Below are 12,945 nucleotides of genomic sequence, written 5' to 3'. Positions count from 1 at the left end.
ACATAGAGTTGAGTTGAGTTCGGTTGGTAATTATTATAAGAGGAGAGTAATTGGGAGAGTTGATGCGAATAACGAGGTGAGAAATGTGAGTTAACACGAATAACGAGGTAATAAACCTCTTTAATAATTGGTGAACCAAACGGTGGGTGAGTTTTTTTACCCACTCAACCCAACCCGACCCAATTTAGAAGGCCAAACGCCCCCTTAAAAGTTCATTTTACCCCTAACTCAAAAATATATAATAAAAATAAAATTCCTAATAAGATATATTTAGGTCTAAAATGAAAATAATAAAATAAAGTATGCTTGCAAATAAAATAATACTAATGAACTTCAACCAAGCACAATGGTTTTCATATGAAACTAATTACAGTACTTTTGACCTTTTTTTTGTTGCTTAAATTCCCTCAATTAAATTATTTATATTTGTATGTAGAAATATAGAATTAACTATAATTTCTTGGTCTTAAACTCATAATTGGTCATGGAGATAACGTGAAGATATCCTAGTTCATATCTTATGGTTTCTTTGTAAACAAGAAAATTCATTTTTTGGAAAAGCATTGAATTTTCTGACAAAAGGAGAATTTTTAATTTTTGTGATCACTTTTCATCTTGATGATTGAAAATAACATTGTATGAACTGATGTCGATTTGTTTCTCTTTTTATAGATAAATCAAACCTGTATTAAAATTGACGCATAAATTTGATATGGGATCATTATCATCCAAATAGTTACGTCGTCCTATTATGATCAATTACACCTATTAAATTAAAAAGATATTTACCAAACCTTCGTAATTTTGTTGTCCTTTAGAGGATATTTAGGAGGCTGGAATGTAATTAGGATTATTAGGAATCAGAGAAGTGTTGCAATGCGTGATATATCAAGTGGGGAACGAAAATGAGATTGTGAAGTGTAAAGCGGTAGGAAAGAGGGTTGAGTTGAAAACTGAAGGAACAGAATGAGTTTGGTATAACAAATCGGACCCAAAAGCTCAATCTAAACATGAGTTTCTTTATGAAAAATTGGACAGAATAGCAAGAATTCGGGTTTCATTTGGATTTTTTTATGGAAATAATAAGAATTTTGACAAAACGTGTGTCACTCACATGAGACCATTTTTTATAATACCCGGTTTGTCCTTTGTGTGGTCTTCCATCAAATTGAATACAGTATAATTGCTATAGTATGAATCATTTTGGAAAGTTATAGTATGAATCAATCTGGAATAGAAATATAGTGTAAATAGGACAGTGTCGTTTATTAGTTTCTAACCTTACAAATTTTAGAGAAAAAAAGTGGCACATTTTTCACTCAATTTGAATTTTGTATTGGTAGTTTTTTCTCATAAGATTTGTATAACAACTTTTCGAGTCCATTAGAAAAATCAATCTTCGATCTTTTATCTCTCCATTTATTGTAAATCTCCAAATTTTACATTATTTTATTAATTTTTATTAATATATCATATTATTATCAACATATTTAATTCCAACTGAATTATTTCCTCATTTTCAATTTGTTTAAATGTTTGTTACAAATTTAGTTGTGTCTAAATAAATTTTCTTTATTTTATACATATTATTTTTTTATCTTTTTCTTTTCATATTTTTTATGTTTTCAATTTGTGTGTGTGCATACAATATTATTATCAGATTCAGTTTTATTTTCATCTTTTTTTTTTATCAATCTTTCGTGTGTATTCTTATCATATTTTATCTCATACTATATTATTATAGTATTATTGTAATGACCTGACTCCTAAGATTTATACTATGTTGTTACTAGATACATGCACATCTCAGACGGCCTTTTTTATGAATTGGCTAAAACCAAATGATAAAATAAATAACTTTTATTAAATCTAAATAATTGAAAATCTTTGATCAAGTCACCTAAAAAAAGTAGAACACTAAAACTTTTATCTAAAACATCTAACAGTGCAAAAATTAAAATTTCTAACAACAGCAAAAATGACATTTAAAGCATAAAAACATGGAAACGTGAAGGGAAGCATATGTTTAATCCTAGTGGCACGGTCATGGATTCCTCATGTCATTCATTGATATGTCCTTACCCTTACTTGCAAAACATAACATAATAAAGAATGAGTATAAAATACTCAATAAGTAATCCCACAATTGAGGTCAGGCTAAGCATTTATATCTAATAAATGCACATATTAGTAGGACATGAAAACCTTTGTTGGGTTTGATGCCCTTAAATCTCGTAGTCCTATAGTTTGTAATTGTATTGTACAAACATCTTATTTATTTAATAAAATATGTGATGTTTTATTCGACATTTAGTAGTATTAAACCCACAAACTAATAAACTAACATTCAAAGTTATCTTCTGTAACTTAAACATGTTTGTAGAGACATATAGGTCGATCATGTTTAAGTGATAACCTAAATGGTCGGTAGTAGATAGATAAAGTTGAATACCTTATCCTGGTGACATTACGAGTATGACCTGGTTTGTAGATGTTAAAATTATTATAAAGTGCTACAAATGATTTGATCCTGATCATTGGAGATATATGAGCGGGGATATTATATACAAAGAAGTTTGTATAAGACCGGATCACGAAATGACTAGTCTCATTATATAACGTCGTTCATAATAGAGACTTACATTTCACCATGATGACCATAGGTGACATGACCTAAATCCTGAGTGAGTTGTGAACTTCTGCATATGAAGGCGATTCTTTGATTTGTATAGGTGAGAGTGGCCAGATTTGCCAACTCAACAAGCCTACATTGGGGATTCCTCTTATTAGAGAGTTGGGAATACAACTACATAAGACGAAATTCACTCCTTTCTCGAGGTAGGAGAAAGTAGATAAATTGCTCCTTTAAGACGGAGCTTAAACAATGTGGCATCACACCTTCTCCTGACCCAAGAGGGGTTTGGTCATAGTTAGGCTATACTTTATTATTCATTAGAGGGATTAGTGGTAATTAAGGAATTAGATGTAACTACAGGGGAAAATGGTAATTTTGGCCTAGCTGTACTTACGAGGAATTATTGAAGGGTCATTTAACTGTCGACTGGTTATATCCAATGGACACAGAAGTATTTTTGTAGTGTGAATAGTTCAGTTGTGGGTCTTTAGTAGAGTGCCCAATAGTTAGCGGATGGTGAATAATTTAATTAAAGACGTTTAATTAATTATTCATGTACTGTTAGAGCTTCAAGTTACAGGTCCATGAGGTCCCCTCTGTAGTTCAACGTGAATTAATGAGAATCAATTTTTGGATTAATTTGAATTGTTCAAATTAATTTAGGGAATTAATTATAATATATTGTATAATGTATTTGATACATTATAATATAAAGTATTTATGAGAGGAAATAAATATTTGAATATGATTCAAATATTAATTATATGAATTTGATTCATATAATTAAATCTAATATAAATAGAATTTATATTAAATGTCATTGGTGAGAGATTAAAAATTATAGATTATATCGTATTTGATACAATATAGAAACTATTGGTTATATGTTATATTTGATATAACATATAGCTTAATATATATTATATGATAAGGTAGTTATCAAATAAATATATATTAAATAATTTATTAAAATAAATAAACAATTTTATTTTATTTTATTTTTTAAAATAATTTTTGGGAGAGAGTTGTAACTCTCCCCCCCTTCTTTTCTCTCTTCTACGTGATAGTGGATAAATGGGAGTTGTTATTCTTCTTCTCCCTCTGGCTTTCACATCATACAGTACACTGAAAAACAAAATTCTTCTGAATCATTCTCCTCCTCTCTTCTCTCATATTTCCTCATCCAATATAGCCAGAATCCACAAAACTCCTGTATTCTCACCTAGAGAATACGAAGGTTTCTATCATGGTGGTGTTCCTATTGATTCGAGGGATTTCACTTGAAGATCAGTCTTCAAAGGTAAGGGATTCTTTGTTGGAATATATTAGCAAGCAGCGGAAGCAACAAGAATCAATAAGCACTCTAATTCATTAATTTTGGCAGTAACTAAAACATGCTTATACAATAACAAGAGGGTTTCAAGTCATACCTTTGTAGAACTTCCTGAAATCTTGATTCTCAACTGTAAACTTCTCTGAATCTTGCTATGAACCAGCTCAAGATCTTCCCCACTATTCTCTTTGAGCTTTAGGTGAGTTGTGGGACTCAAAATAAACTTGAATGAAGGGAACTTGGAGAAGAACTCACTGCTACAACCCACTTGAAGAACAACTTCTTCAACATGAATTTTTCAGCAAAAACTCTATAAATACATGCCTCAATTCCACTCCAATTTTCTCCATTTATTGTAGGCCTTTCATGCAAGGAAGATGGTTGCATGAGATGTAACTTATGCTTGGAGTTATTGAAGCCAAATATAAGTGGTTTGGTGTGAGCTAGTTGAAGGTGTTAATGGAAAAATCCATAATTCCATTTTGTGTTGTTTTTCAAACTTTTCAATTTTTACCAAATGACTTAAAAAATCAATTTGATTTCAAAAAGCGAAAATATTATTAATTTTACAAAATTAATTTTCTAATAAAATTATTTAATTAATTTAATTAATTCTAATTAATTTAATATCAAATATTAAATTAATTTTACACAAATCCACCTTCATATATTTAAATCACATTTAAATATTAATTCTCCTATTCCATTTAATTCTTAAAATTAAACGTGTATTTATATCTCATATAATTACTAATTCCTTTAATTCTAATTTAAACGTTTCAAATTAACTTATCACGCAACTCTAAAGTTAATCCATTAACGAGCTAGTAGGGGAACCTTGCGAACCTACAGATCATGGGCTCCAACGATCCGAGATTAACTGGCTAAACTCATTACACCGAATTAACCCCCATTTGTTAACTAATGGATCACTCCACTAAAGCCCATAGTTGAACTCCCCTCAATGTAGATATATTATTTCCACTCGATATAACCATGATCAGTAAGTTGATCCTTCACAGGTCGTTCGTAATCACAGCTGGGTCAAGATCATCGTTTTACCCCTGTGAATACATTTTGTTCCTTAAGTTCCTATTGACCCTCTAATGAACAATTTGATTCATAATACTTATGAATCAAGTCTTTTCTCTATCATAAGAAGGCAACGCCCCGATTGTTCAAAACCTAGAATCAATACTTAAGAGAACAACTTATCTGCTAACCCTAAATCAGGTAGGAGTGAATTCCATCTTGCAGGGTTATGTCCCCAACTATTCATCCGGTCTTATCCCAAAATGGAAGGCTTATTGTGAAGTGTTGTTGGACAAATCTCACCCATGCAAATTAAAGGATAATCCCGAATAAACAGAAGTTCATAGCAGGCTCTTAAGATTGAGTTATCCTAGGTTACTTAAAATGAAATAGTCAGTTTAACAAGAAACAGTCATTATAAAGAAAAGTGATTATTTCGTGGTCCAGTTTATATGCAAACTCATTGCATAGGATGCCCCCACTCACATGTCTCTACATGAATGATCTGTGGATCACATCATTTGTATTACCTACAAAATGGGCCGCATCCAATAATGTTACTAGGATAAGATACCCAATTTCATCCATATACTTATTAGATCATTTAAGCTATATACTATTAACTTGATCCTTTTATATCACCACATAAAGTTAAAGTATTCATACTATAGCCATGGATATGTTTATTGGATTTTCATAATAGAATGCACAATCAACAACTTTATTGAATAAATTACTCAATAATATTTTATTGATAAATAGAATGTTTAACACGAACTGCGAGTTCTAGGACATTCCCAACATTCTTAACCCATTTTTTTCCTTCTATTTTTCTTTAAGCATGTTGTTGATCTAATTAAATGTATATGATATCTATTTCTTCTTTGTAAATTTTGGGATTTAGGTCTAATCCCCATATCTACTCATGAACCTTCAATGGTTCCTTCAATTGTATCAGAGTGGGGTTTTTGGCCCAAAATTTTTCAAAATTTCAGAATGCTTTTATAGTTTAATGGTGGGATTTAGCATCCTTTGTTCATGTGATGAATACTATGATGCTGAATGTTTACAATTATGGATATTTTCGGGATTGGGCATTTAGTTTATCACTTTCAGTTTACCTTTTAATTTGTAAGGACCCTCTTTTGGGCATATTTGAATGTGATCGAGTCTGTATTTTTACGTTTTGAGTCGCTCATGTTATTCCCGGTCGAAATCTGAAGAAAACGAAGCAAAAATCGGAAGTGTTTCAAAGGAGTTTGAAATTGTACAGTGGGCAAGTGTATAGTAGCAGTAGCGTCGCGATGCTACGATGCGATGTACGAAAGTCATCTCCATAGCATAGCAACGCTAGGGCACAGGGTTGCGACGTTCCAAAATGGAGAAGACGCGTGGGGTCCAGCATCGGTTCACACGCAGTTTATGGTTTGCTAGTCCAGTTTGGTTTGTGGGTTCTCCAATTCGAGTGGTTTGGGTTCTTCTGGACTGGTTTGTGGCTAGTTTGGACAGTTCGCGATCAGGTTCGAGCGGTTCAAGGCTCAATTCACCTATTTTGAATCGAGTGGTTTTTTTTTGTAATAGTAACTTTATTTGTTTGTTTTAGTTGTCCAATCCCGGTCCATTAATTGTTTTTAAATTATGCATGTGATATATGATTTACATTTATTATTATATGTCATAATGTATGTCATATAATAAAAATCCCACCATAAGTTATGCATTTAATTTCATGCTCATTTAAATTATAAGTGTTATAATATATATAATTCCATAATTTGATTAATATAGCATGCTCATGTAGCATATAGTATAAATGTTATAATATATGCATGCATGTATTAATAATATATACATGCATCAATTATATTATAAGAGTTATAATATAGTGTATGGATGTATGTTTAAATGTATGTTATTATTTATTTCATTACTTTAGTATATAAATGTTATGTATGTTAGTAATGAAATGGAATTGCATGAAGCATGTCACCACTTTAGGGTAATTTATAATTGTTATATTATTATCTAAGTATGCTTTCACATGCAATGTATGATTTTAATTAATTTTATTTTCTTTATAAACTTATAATTATATGAAATAGAATTATAATCAATAATTCAGAATTACATGCAAGCCTTAGGTTAAAATCATCTTTTAAAATTGTTTTAAAATATAATTCATATAGACCTAAGTTGACTTTTCTAATGAGATTAGAAATTTAAGTTTAGTCTTTTAATCGGTTTTATAGGATTAAATTGATTCTTAATTAAAAGATTAAATTTGTAACAAATGTATCTATAAGGGACCTTTTATCTAAGGTTTGTTTTGTCTAGGCTGGGGTATTTAAGTTGATGGAAATGTTCCAACTTGGGAACTTACCTGGAAAGGTGAATTAGATAGATTTGTTACAGGTATGCAATATTTGATTAATGTTTATTAAACTATTTAATAAACATTAATCAAAGTTGTTTAACTATCCAAAATAAGCGTTATTTTTGGGCAAATTAAGCAAACACTTAGTTAAACTCGGTAGCTGGATTTTTCTAAGTTAATTAACCCTAGGTAAAATGCTCAATGGGAGGAAAGGTGATACTTCATTTTTCCTCTTCATGTTTCTCCCTAAAGTTCACACCATGAGATCTATACTCGGTCTCGAGGCACCTTGAGTGTCCCCCTACGAATGGTGTTTGTATAGATCAATACCAAGGTGAATGGAGAGAGTGTTTATAGTAAGTGGGAGCGGAACAAGTGTCAACTCATCCCCCAGTCTCTCTCATTAGTTTGAAGTAAAGTTTCATGCTCGATCTCGTGTCACCTTGAGTGTCCCCCTATGGATGACATTTTGCATAACGCTTTATTCAAACTCCAGAAATGGATAAGGGTTACTTTAGCTTTTGCCCCAATCGATTTTCCCCTATGATTGGCTCATTGGAGCGGAACTCTAGAATCTAAAATGAGGGGTTACACTTACAAGAAATGTTAAGCGAGTTTAAATATTTCTGGACCAAACAATGGTGACTGATAGTTACAGTAACAAGGAGTTATTCTGTCTATTGGTTGAGACAGTCTCATTTCAGTAAAGTGGCATCTAATCACCCTACGGTCGTTTTTGTTCTATCTCACTGAAGCATCATTGCAAAATAGATGTCACTTAGGGTCCATTAGATTATTTTGCTAAAATTGATTGGTTTTTCTAAATGGGTTATTCCAAGATATACTAATATAAATAATTTGTATGATGTCAGCAATTAAATTATGACTTCCGCGACTTTAAATCTGCTCGCCACCAATAAACTAATGGGCTATAATTATACATCCTAGAAAAACACAATCAACACTATACTGATCATTGATGATCTCATTTTGTCCTAATGAAGGAATGTCCTCCTATTCCTACTCTAAATGTTCGAGAGGCATTAGCAGTGGACACGGGCAAACAAGAAGGCCCAAATGTATATCTTAGCAAGCCTCTCAGAAGTCTTGGCCAAGAAGCATGAGCCCATGATCATTGCCCGTGAGATCATGGAGTCCTTGCAGGGGATGTTCGGACAACCGTCCGCACAACTTAGGCACGATACTCTTAAACACATATTCAATGTATGTATGCAAGAAGGGCATCTATTAGAGAACATATTCTCGACATGATGGTCAGGTTAGCTTCATTTTGGAATCTTTATCTGAAAGTTTCCTTCAGTTCCATACCAATGCTTTTATCAACAGGATCGATTACAACTTGACCACCTTGCTCAATGAGCTTCAGACTTTTCAATCTTTGATGAAAAGCAAGGAACAAAAGGGAGAGGCAAATGTTGCCTCATCCTCAAAGAAGTTCTACAGAGGATCGTCCTCTGGAACTAAGTCCGTGTCTTCTTCTTTTGGCACAAAAAAATGGAAGAAGAAGAAGAAAGGTGGAAAGGGGAAAGTTAATCCATTAACTACTGCCCGGAAGGGCAAGAAGGTCAAAGCTGCAAAGGAAATCTGTTTCTATTGCAACTATAAGGGACATTAGAAGAGAAACTATCCCAAATACTTGGCAAAAAAGAAGAAGACCAAGCAAGGTAAATATGATTTACTTGTATTGGAGACTTATTTAGTGGAGAATGATGATTCTGCCTGAATAATTTATTCAAGAGTCACTAACCATGTTTGTTCTTCATTTCAGGGAATTAGTTCCTGACAGCAACTGGAAGCTGGGGAGATGACGATGCATATTGGAACTGGACACGTCATCTCAGTTGTGGCAGTGGGAGGACTCCAGCTGACATTACAGAATAAATATGTTTTACTTGAAAATGTATAGTTGTTCCTGGTCTAAAAAAGAACTTAATTTCTATAAAGTATTTGTTAGAACAAAATTATTGTATTCAATTCTCTGTAAATGAAGTATTTATTTTCAAAAATGGTATTAATATTTGTTCTGCTAAGCTAGAAAACAATCTTTATGTGCTAAGATCATTAGCTATTAAAACTCTTCTTAACACTAAAATGTTTAAAACTGCAGTGACTCAAAATAAAAGACTTAAAATTTCTTCTAAAGAAAATGCCCAACTTTGGCACCTAAGATTAAGGCACATCAATCTCAATAGGATCGAGAGATTGGTAAAGAATGAACTTCTAAGTGAATTAAAAAAAAAAAAAAATCTTTACCTGTGTTTGAGTCATGCTTTGAAGGAAAAATGACTAAAAGATCTTTTATTGGAAAAGGCCATAGGGCCAAAGAACCCTTAGAGCTAGTACATTAAGGCCTCTGTGGTCCAATGAATATAAAAGCAAGAAGAGGGTTTGAATATTCCATCACCTTTACTGATGACTATTCAAGGTATGGGTATGTTTACTTAATGCAACATAAGTTTGAATCCTTTGAAAAGTTCAAAGAGTTTAAGATCAAAGTTGAAAATGCATTGAATAGAACAATTAAGACATTTCGACCTGATTAAGGTGGAGAGTTTTTGGATCTTATATTCCAAAACTATTTGATAGAGCATGGAATAATATCCCAACGCCCAGCATCTGGTATACCTCAGCAAAATGGTGTATCAGAAAGGAGAAATCAAACCCTGTTAGACATGGTTCGGTCTATGATGAGTTATGCTTCCTTACCTGATTCATTTTGGGGTTTCGTAGTACAGACTGCAGCATATATTTTGAACTGTGTTTCATCCAAGAGTGTTACGAGAACATCTTTGGTGTTATGGAATGGTTGTAAAGCTAGTTTACGTCATTTTAGAATTTAGGATTGCTCAACACATGTGCTTGAGGCAAATCCCAAGAAATTGGAACTTCGTTCAAAACTATGCCTATTTGTAGGCTATCCCAAAGGAACTAGAGGTGGTCACTTCTTCGACCCTAAGGAAAATAAAGTGTTTGTGTCGACAAACGCTACTTTTATAGAAGAAGACCACATAAGCGAGCACAAACCTTGCAGTAAAATAGCGTTGAATGAAATTTCTAAAAAAAACTGCTAGAACTTCAACAAGAGTTGTTGAAGAACGCAACACCTCAACAAGAGTTAGTGAAGTTGGATCATCTAGTAAGACAAATCCACCTCAAGTGTTGAATGAGCCTCAATGTAGTGGGAGGGTTACAAACCCGCCTGTCCGTTATATGAGTTTAATAGAAATCCTAGCTATGGTAGCTAACAGAGATATTGAGGATCCATTGTCTTATAATAATATAAATCACATTTATATTAAATTTAACAACTATGAATCTAATTCATATTAATAATATTTGAATCTTATTCAAATATTTATATCCTCTCAATTAATCTATAATGTATCAAATACATTATAATAATTATATCATATATAATTAAAATAACTTAATTATGTCATATATAATTAAATCTCTCTATTAATTTGAACAATTCAAATTAATTCAAAAACTGATTCTCAATTAATCCTATTGAGCTACCAAAGGGACCTCATGGACCTATAGCTTGAAGCTCCAACGATACATGAATAATTAATCAAACTCTTTCATTAAATTATTCACCATCTGTTAACTGTCGGGCACTCCACTAAAGACCGACAACTGCACTCTTCGCACTACATATATATTTATGTGTTCATTTGATATAATCAATCAACAGTGCAATGTCCCTTCACAAATTGCTCGTAAGCACAGCTGGAAAAAAATTCCCGTTTTGTCCCTATAGCTACATCTAACTCCTTAAGTACCATCGATCCCTTTAATGATCAATAAGTCATAGTCCAACTATGACCAAGTCCCTCTTGGGATAGGAGAGAGTGTGGTCATTATGTTCAAGTCCCAGAATCAACCCTTAAGGGAGCAATTTATCTACTTGCCCCTGCATCGAGGAAGGAGTGAATTTTGTCTCGTGTTGCTGTATTCCCAACTCCACAGTCAGATGAATCCCCAAAATGGTAAGCTTATTGAGTTGGCAATCTGGCCACTCTCACCTATATAAATCAAATAACCGCCTTCATGAACAGGAGTTCACAACTCACTCAAGGTTCAGGTCATGCCACCTATGGTCATCCTAGTGAAATGTAAGCCTCTATTATTAATGACGTTATATAAAGAGATTGATCATTTCGTGGTCCCGTCTTATATAAACTCTTTGTATAGGATATCTCCGCTCACATGTCTATACATGGATGATCAGGATCAGATCATTTGTAGCACTTTACAACATTTATAACACCTACAAAGCGGGTCATATCTAACACGTAGTGTCACAAGGATAAGGTATCCAATCTTATCCATCTACTATAGACCGTTTAAGTTATTATTTAAACAAGTTCCACTTATGTGTCAATACATACTTGTTTAAATTACATAAAATAACCTAGGATCTTAGTTTATTGGATTGAGTATATGCTTATAAAATAATACTTATTGTATTAACAACAATATGTTTATACAAAGTTTACAAACTACGAGATTACAAGAAGATTTAGGACACTAATCCCAACAATGTCCCACTTGTCCTAAAGCTTAGGGAGCCAATAACACGATGTGCATAGCTTCATAAGAATGCTAACAACTACTATAGTTCAACTTAAGCATAAGCATAAGTCATAGTCATAAATGTTTAAGAGATTTCAAAACAGTCCCTAAATCCATCCATTAATCAAACATGCATCAAAACATAAGATCAAAATTTCTATGGCATAAACATAAACTTCCAAAAATCCAGTAGACCAACAAGCATGTCATAATATTCCAAGCCAACATAGGGACCCATTCTTAACACATACGTGGGTTCGAAGGTGAACCAACAGTAGATAACTTACCTTGATATTAAGTCCAGGTAAATAGCGAACCAAATTCATCCTTATCTTGAGTGAAACTCTTGAATTGCCCTAGAAACAAACCAAGTTTAATAATGGAAAATTTGTACGGATGACCCAATTTGTGGGTCCAAAATGTCAAATGACCCATTTTTAAAAAATAATGTCAATTGACCCTCTGCTGATATCATCGCCATACCAAATTACATAAATTACCCTTAATTCTTCGTCTTCTTACCGTTTTACTAAGAACCCACCAAAACTAAAAAATCTTCATTCAAATTTTCCAAGGCTAACGGCTTCGTATCACTCATAAACTAAAAAACTCTTTAGAATCCATCATTTCGGCTTGCAAACGATTCTATTGCCGCCGAAAAATCAAATATGATCGGTAAATCTTTCAATCTGTGCTTGAAAATGTTTTAAACTAATTGGTAATGGGGCTTTATGGGTCGTTTTGGGTTTAGAAATACACTTATATGGTTTTTTTGTTTTTTTTTTGGTTTTCGAAGTGTTCTATGGTTGAAGACGAGTAAAAAGAGTTTATGAGCGAGATAAGTGAGAGTGAAATCGGTAGAGTGACACCAAAGAGAGCGAATGTGAGTAAGATAAGTGAACCTACGGTTTTTTTGTTTGTTTTTCTGGTTTTCGATGTGTTATGTGGTTGAAGACGAGTAAAAAGAGAAAA

Source organism: Benincasa hispida, chromosome 8 (assembly GCF_009727055.1).
Source record: "Benincasa hispida cultivar B227 chromosome 8, ASM972705v1, whole genome shotgun sequence".
Classification (NCBI taxonomy): Eukaryota; Viridiplantae; Streptophyta; class Magnoliopsida; order Cucurbitales; family Cucurbitaceae; genus Benincasa; species Benincasa hispida.
The sequence above is the reverse complement of the archived record's forward strand: the minus strand, read 5'-3'. Positions refer to the sequence as shown.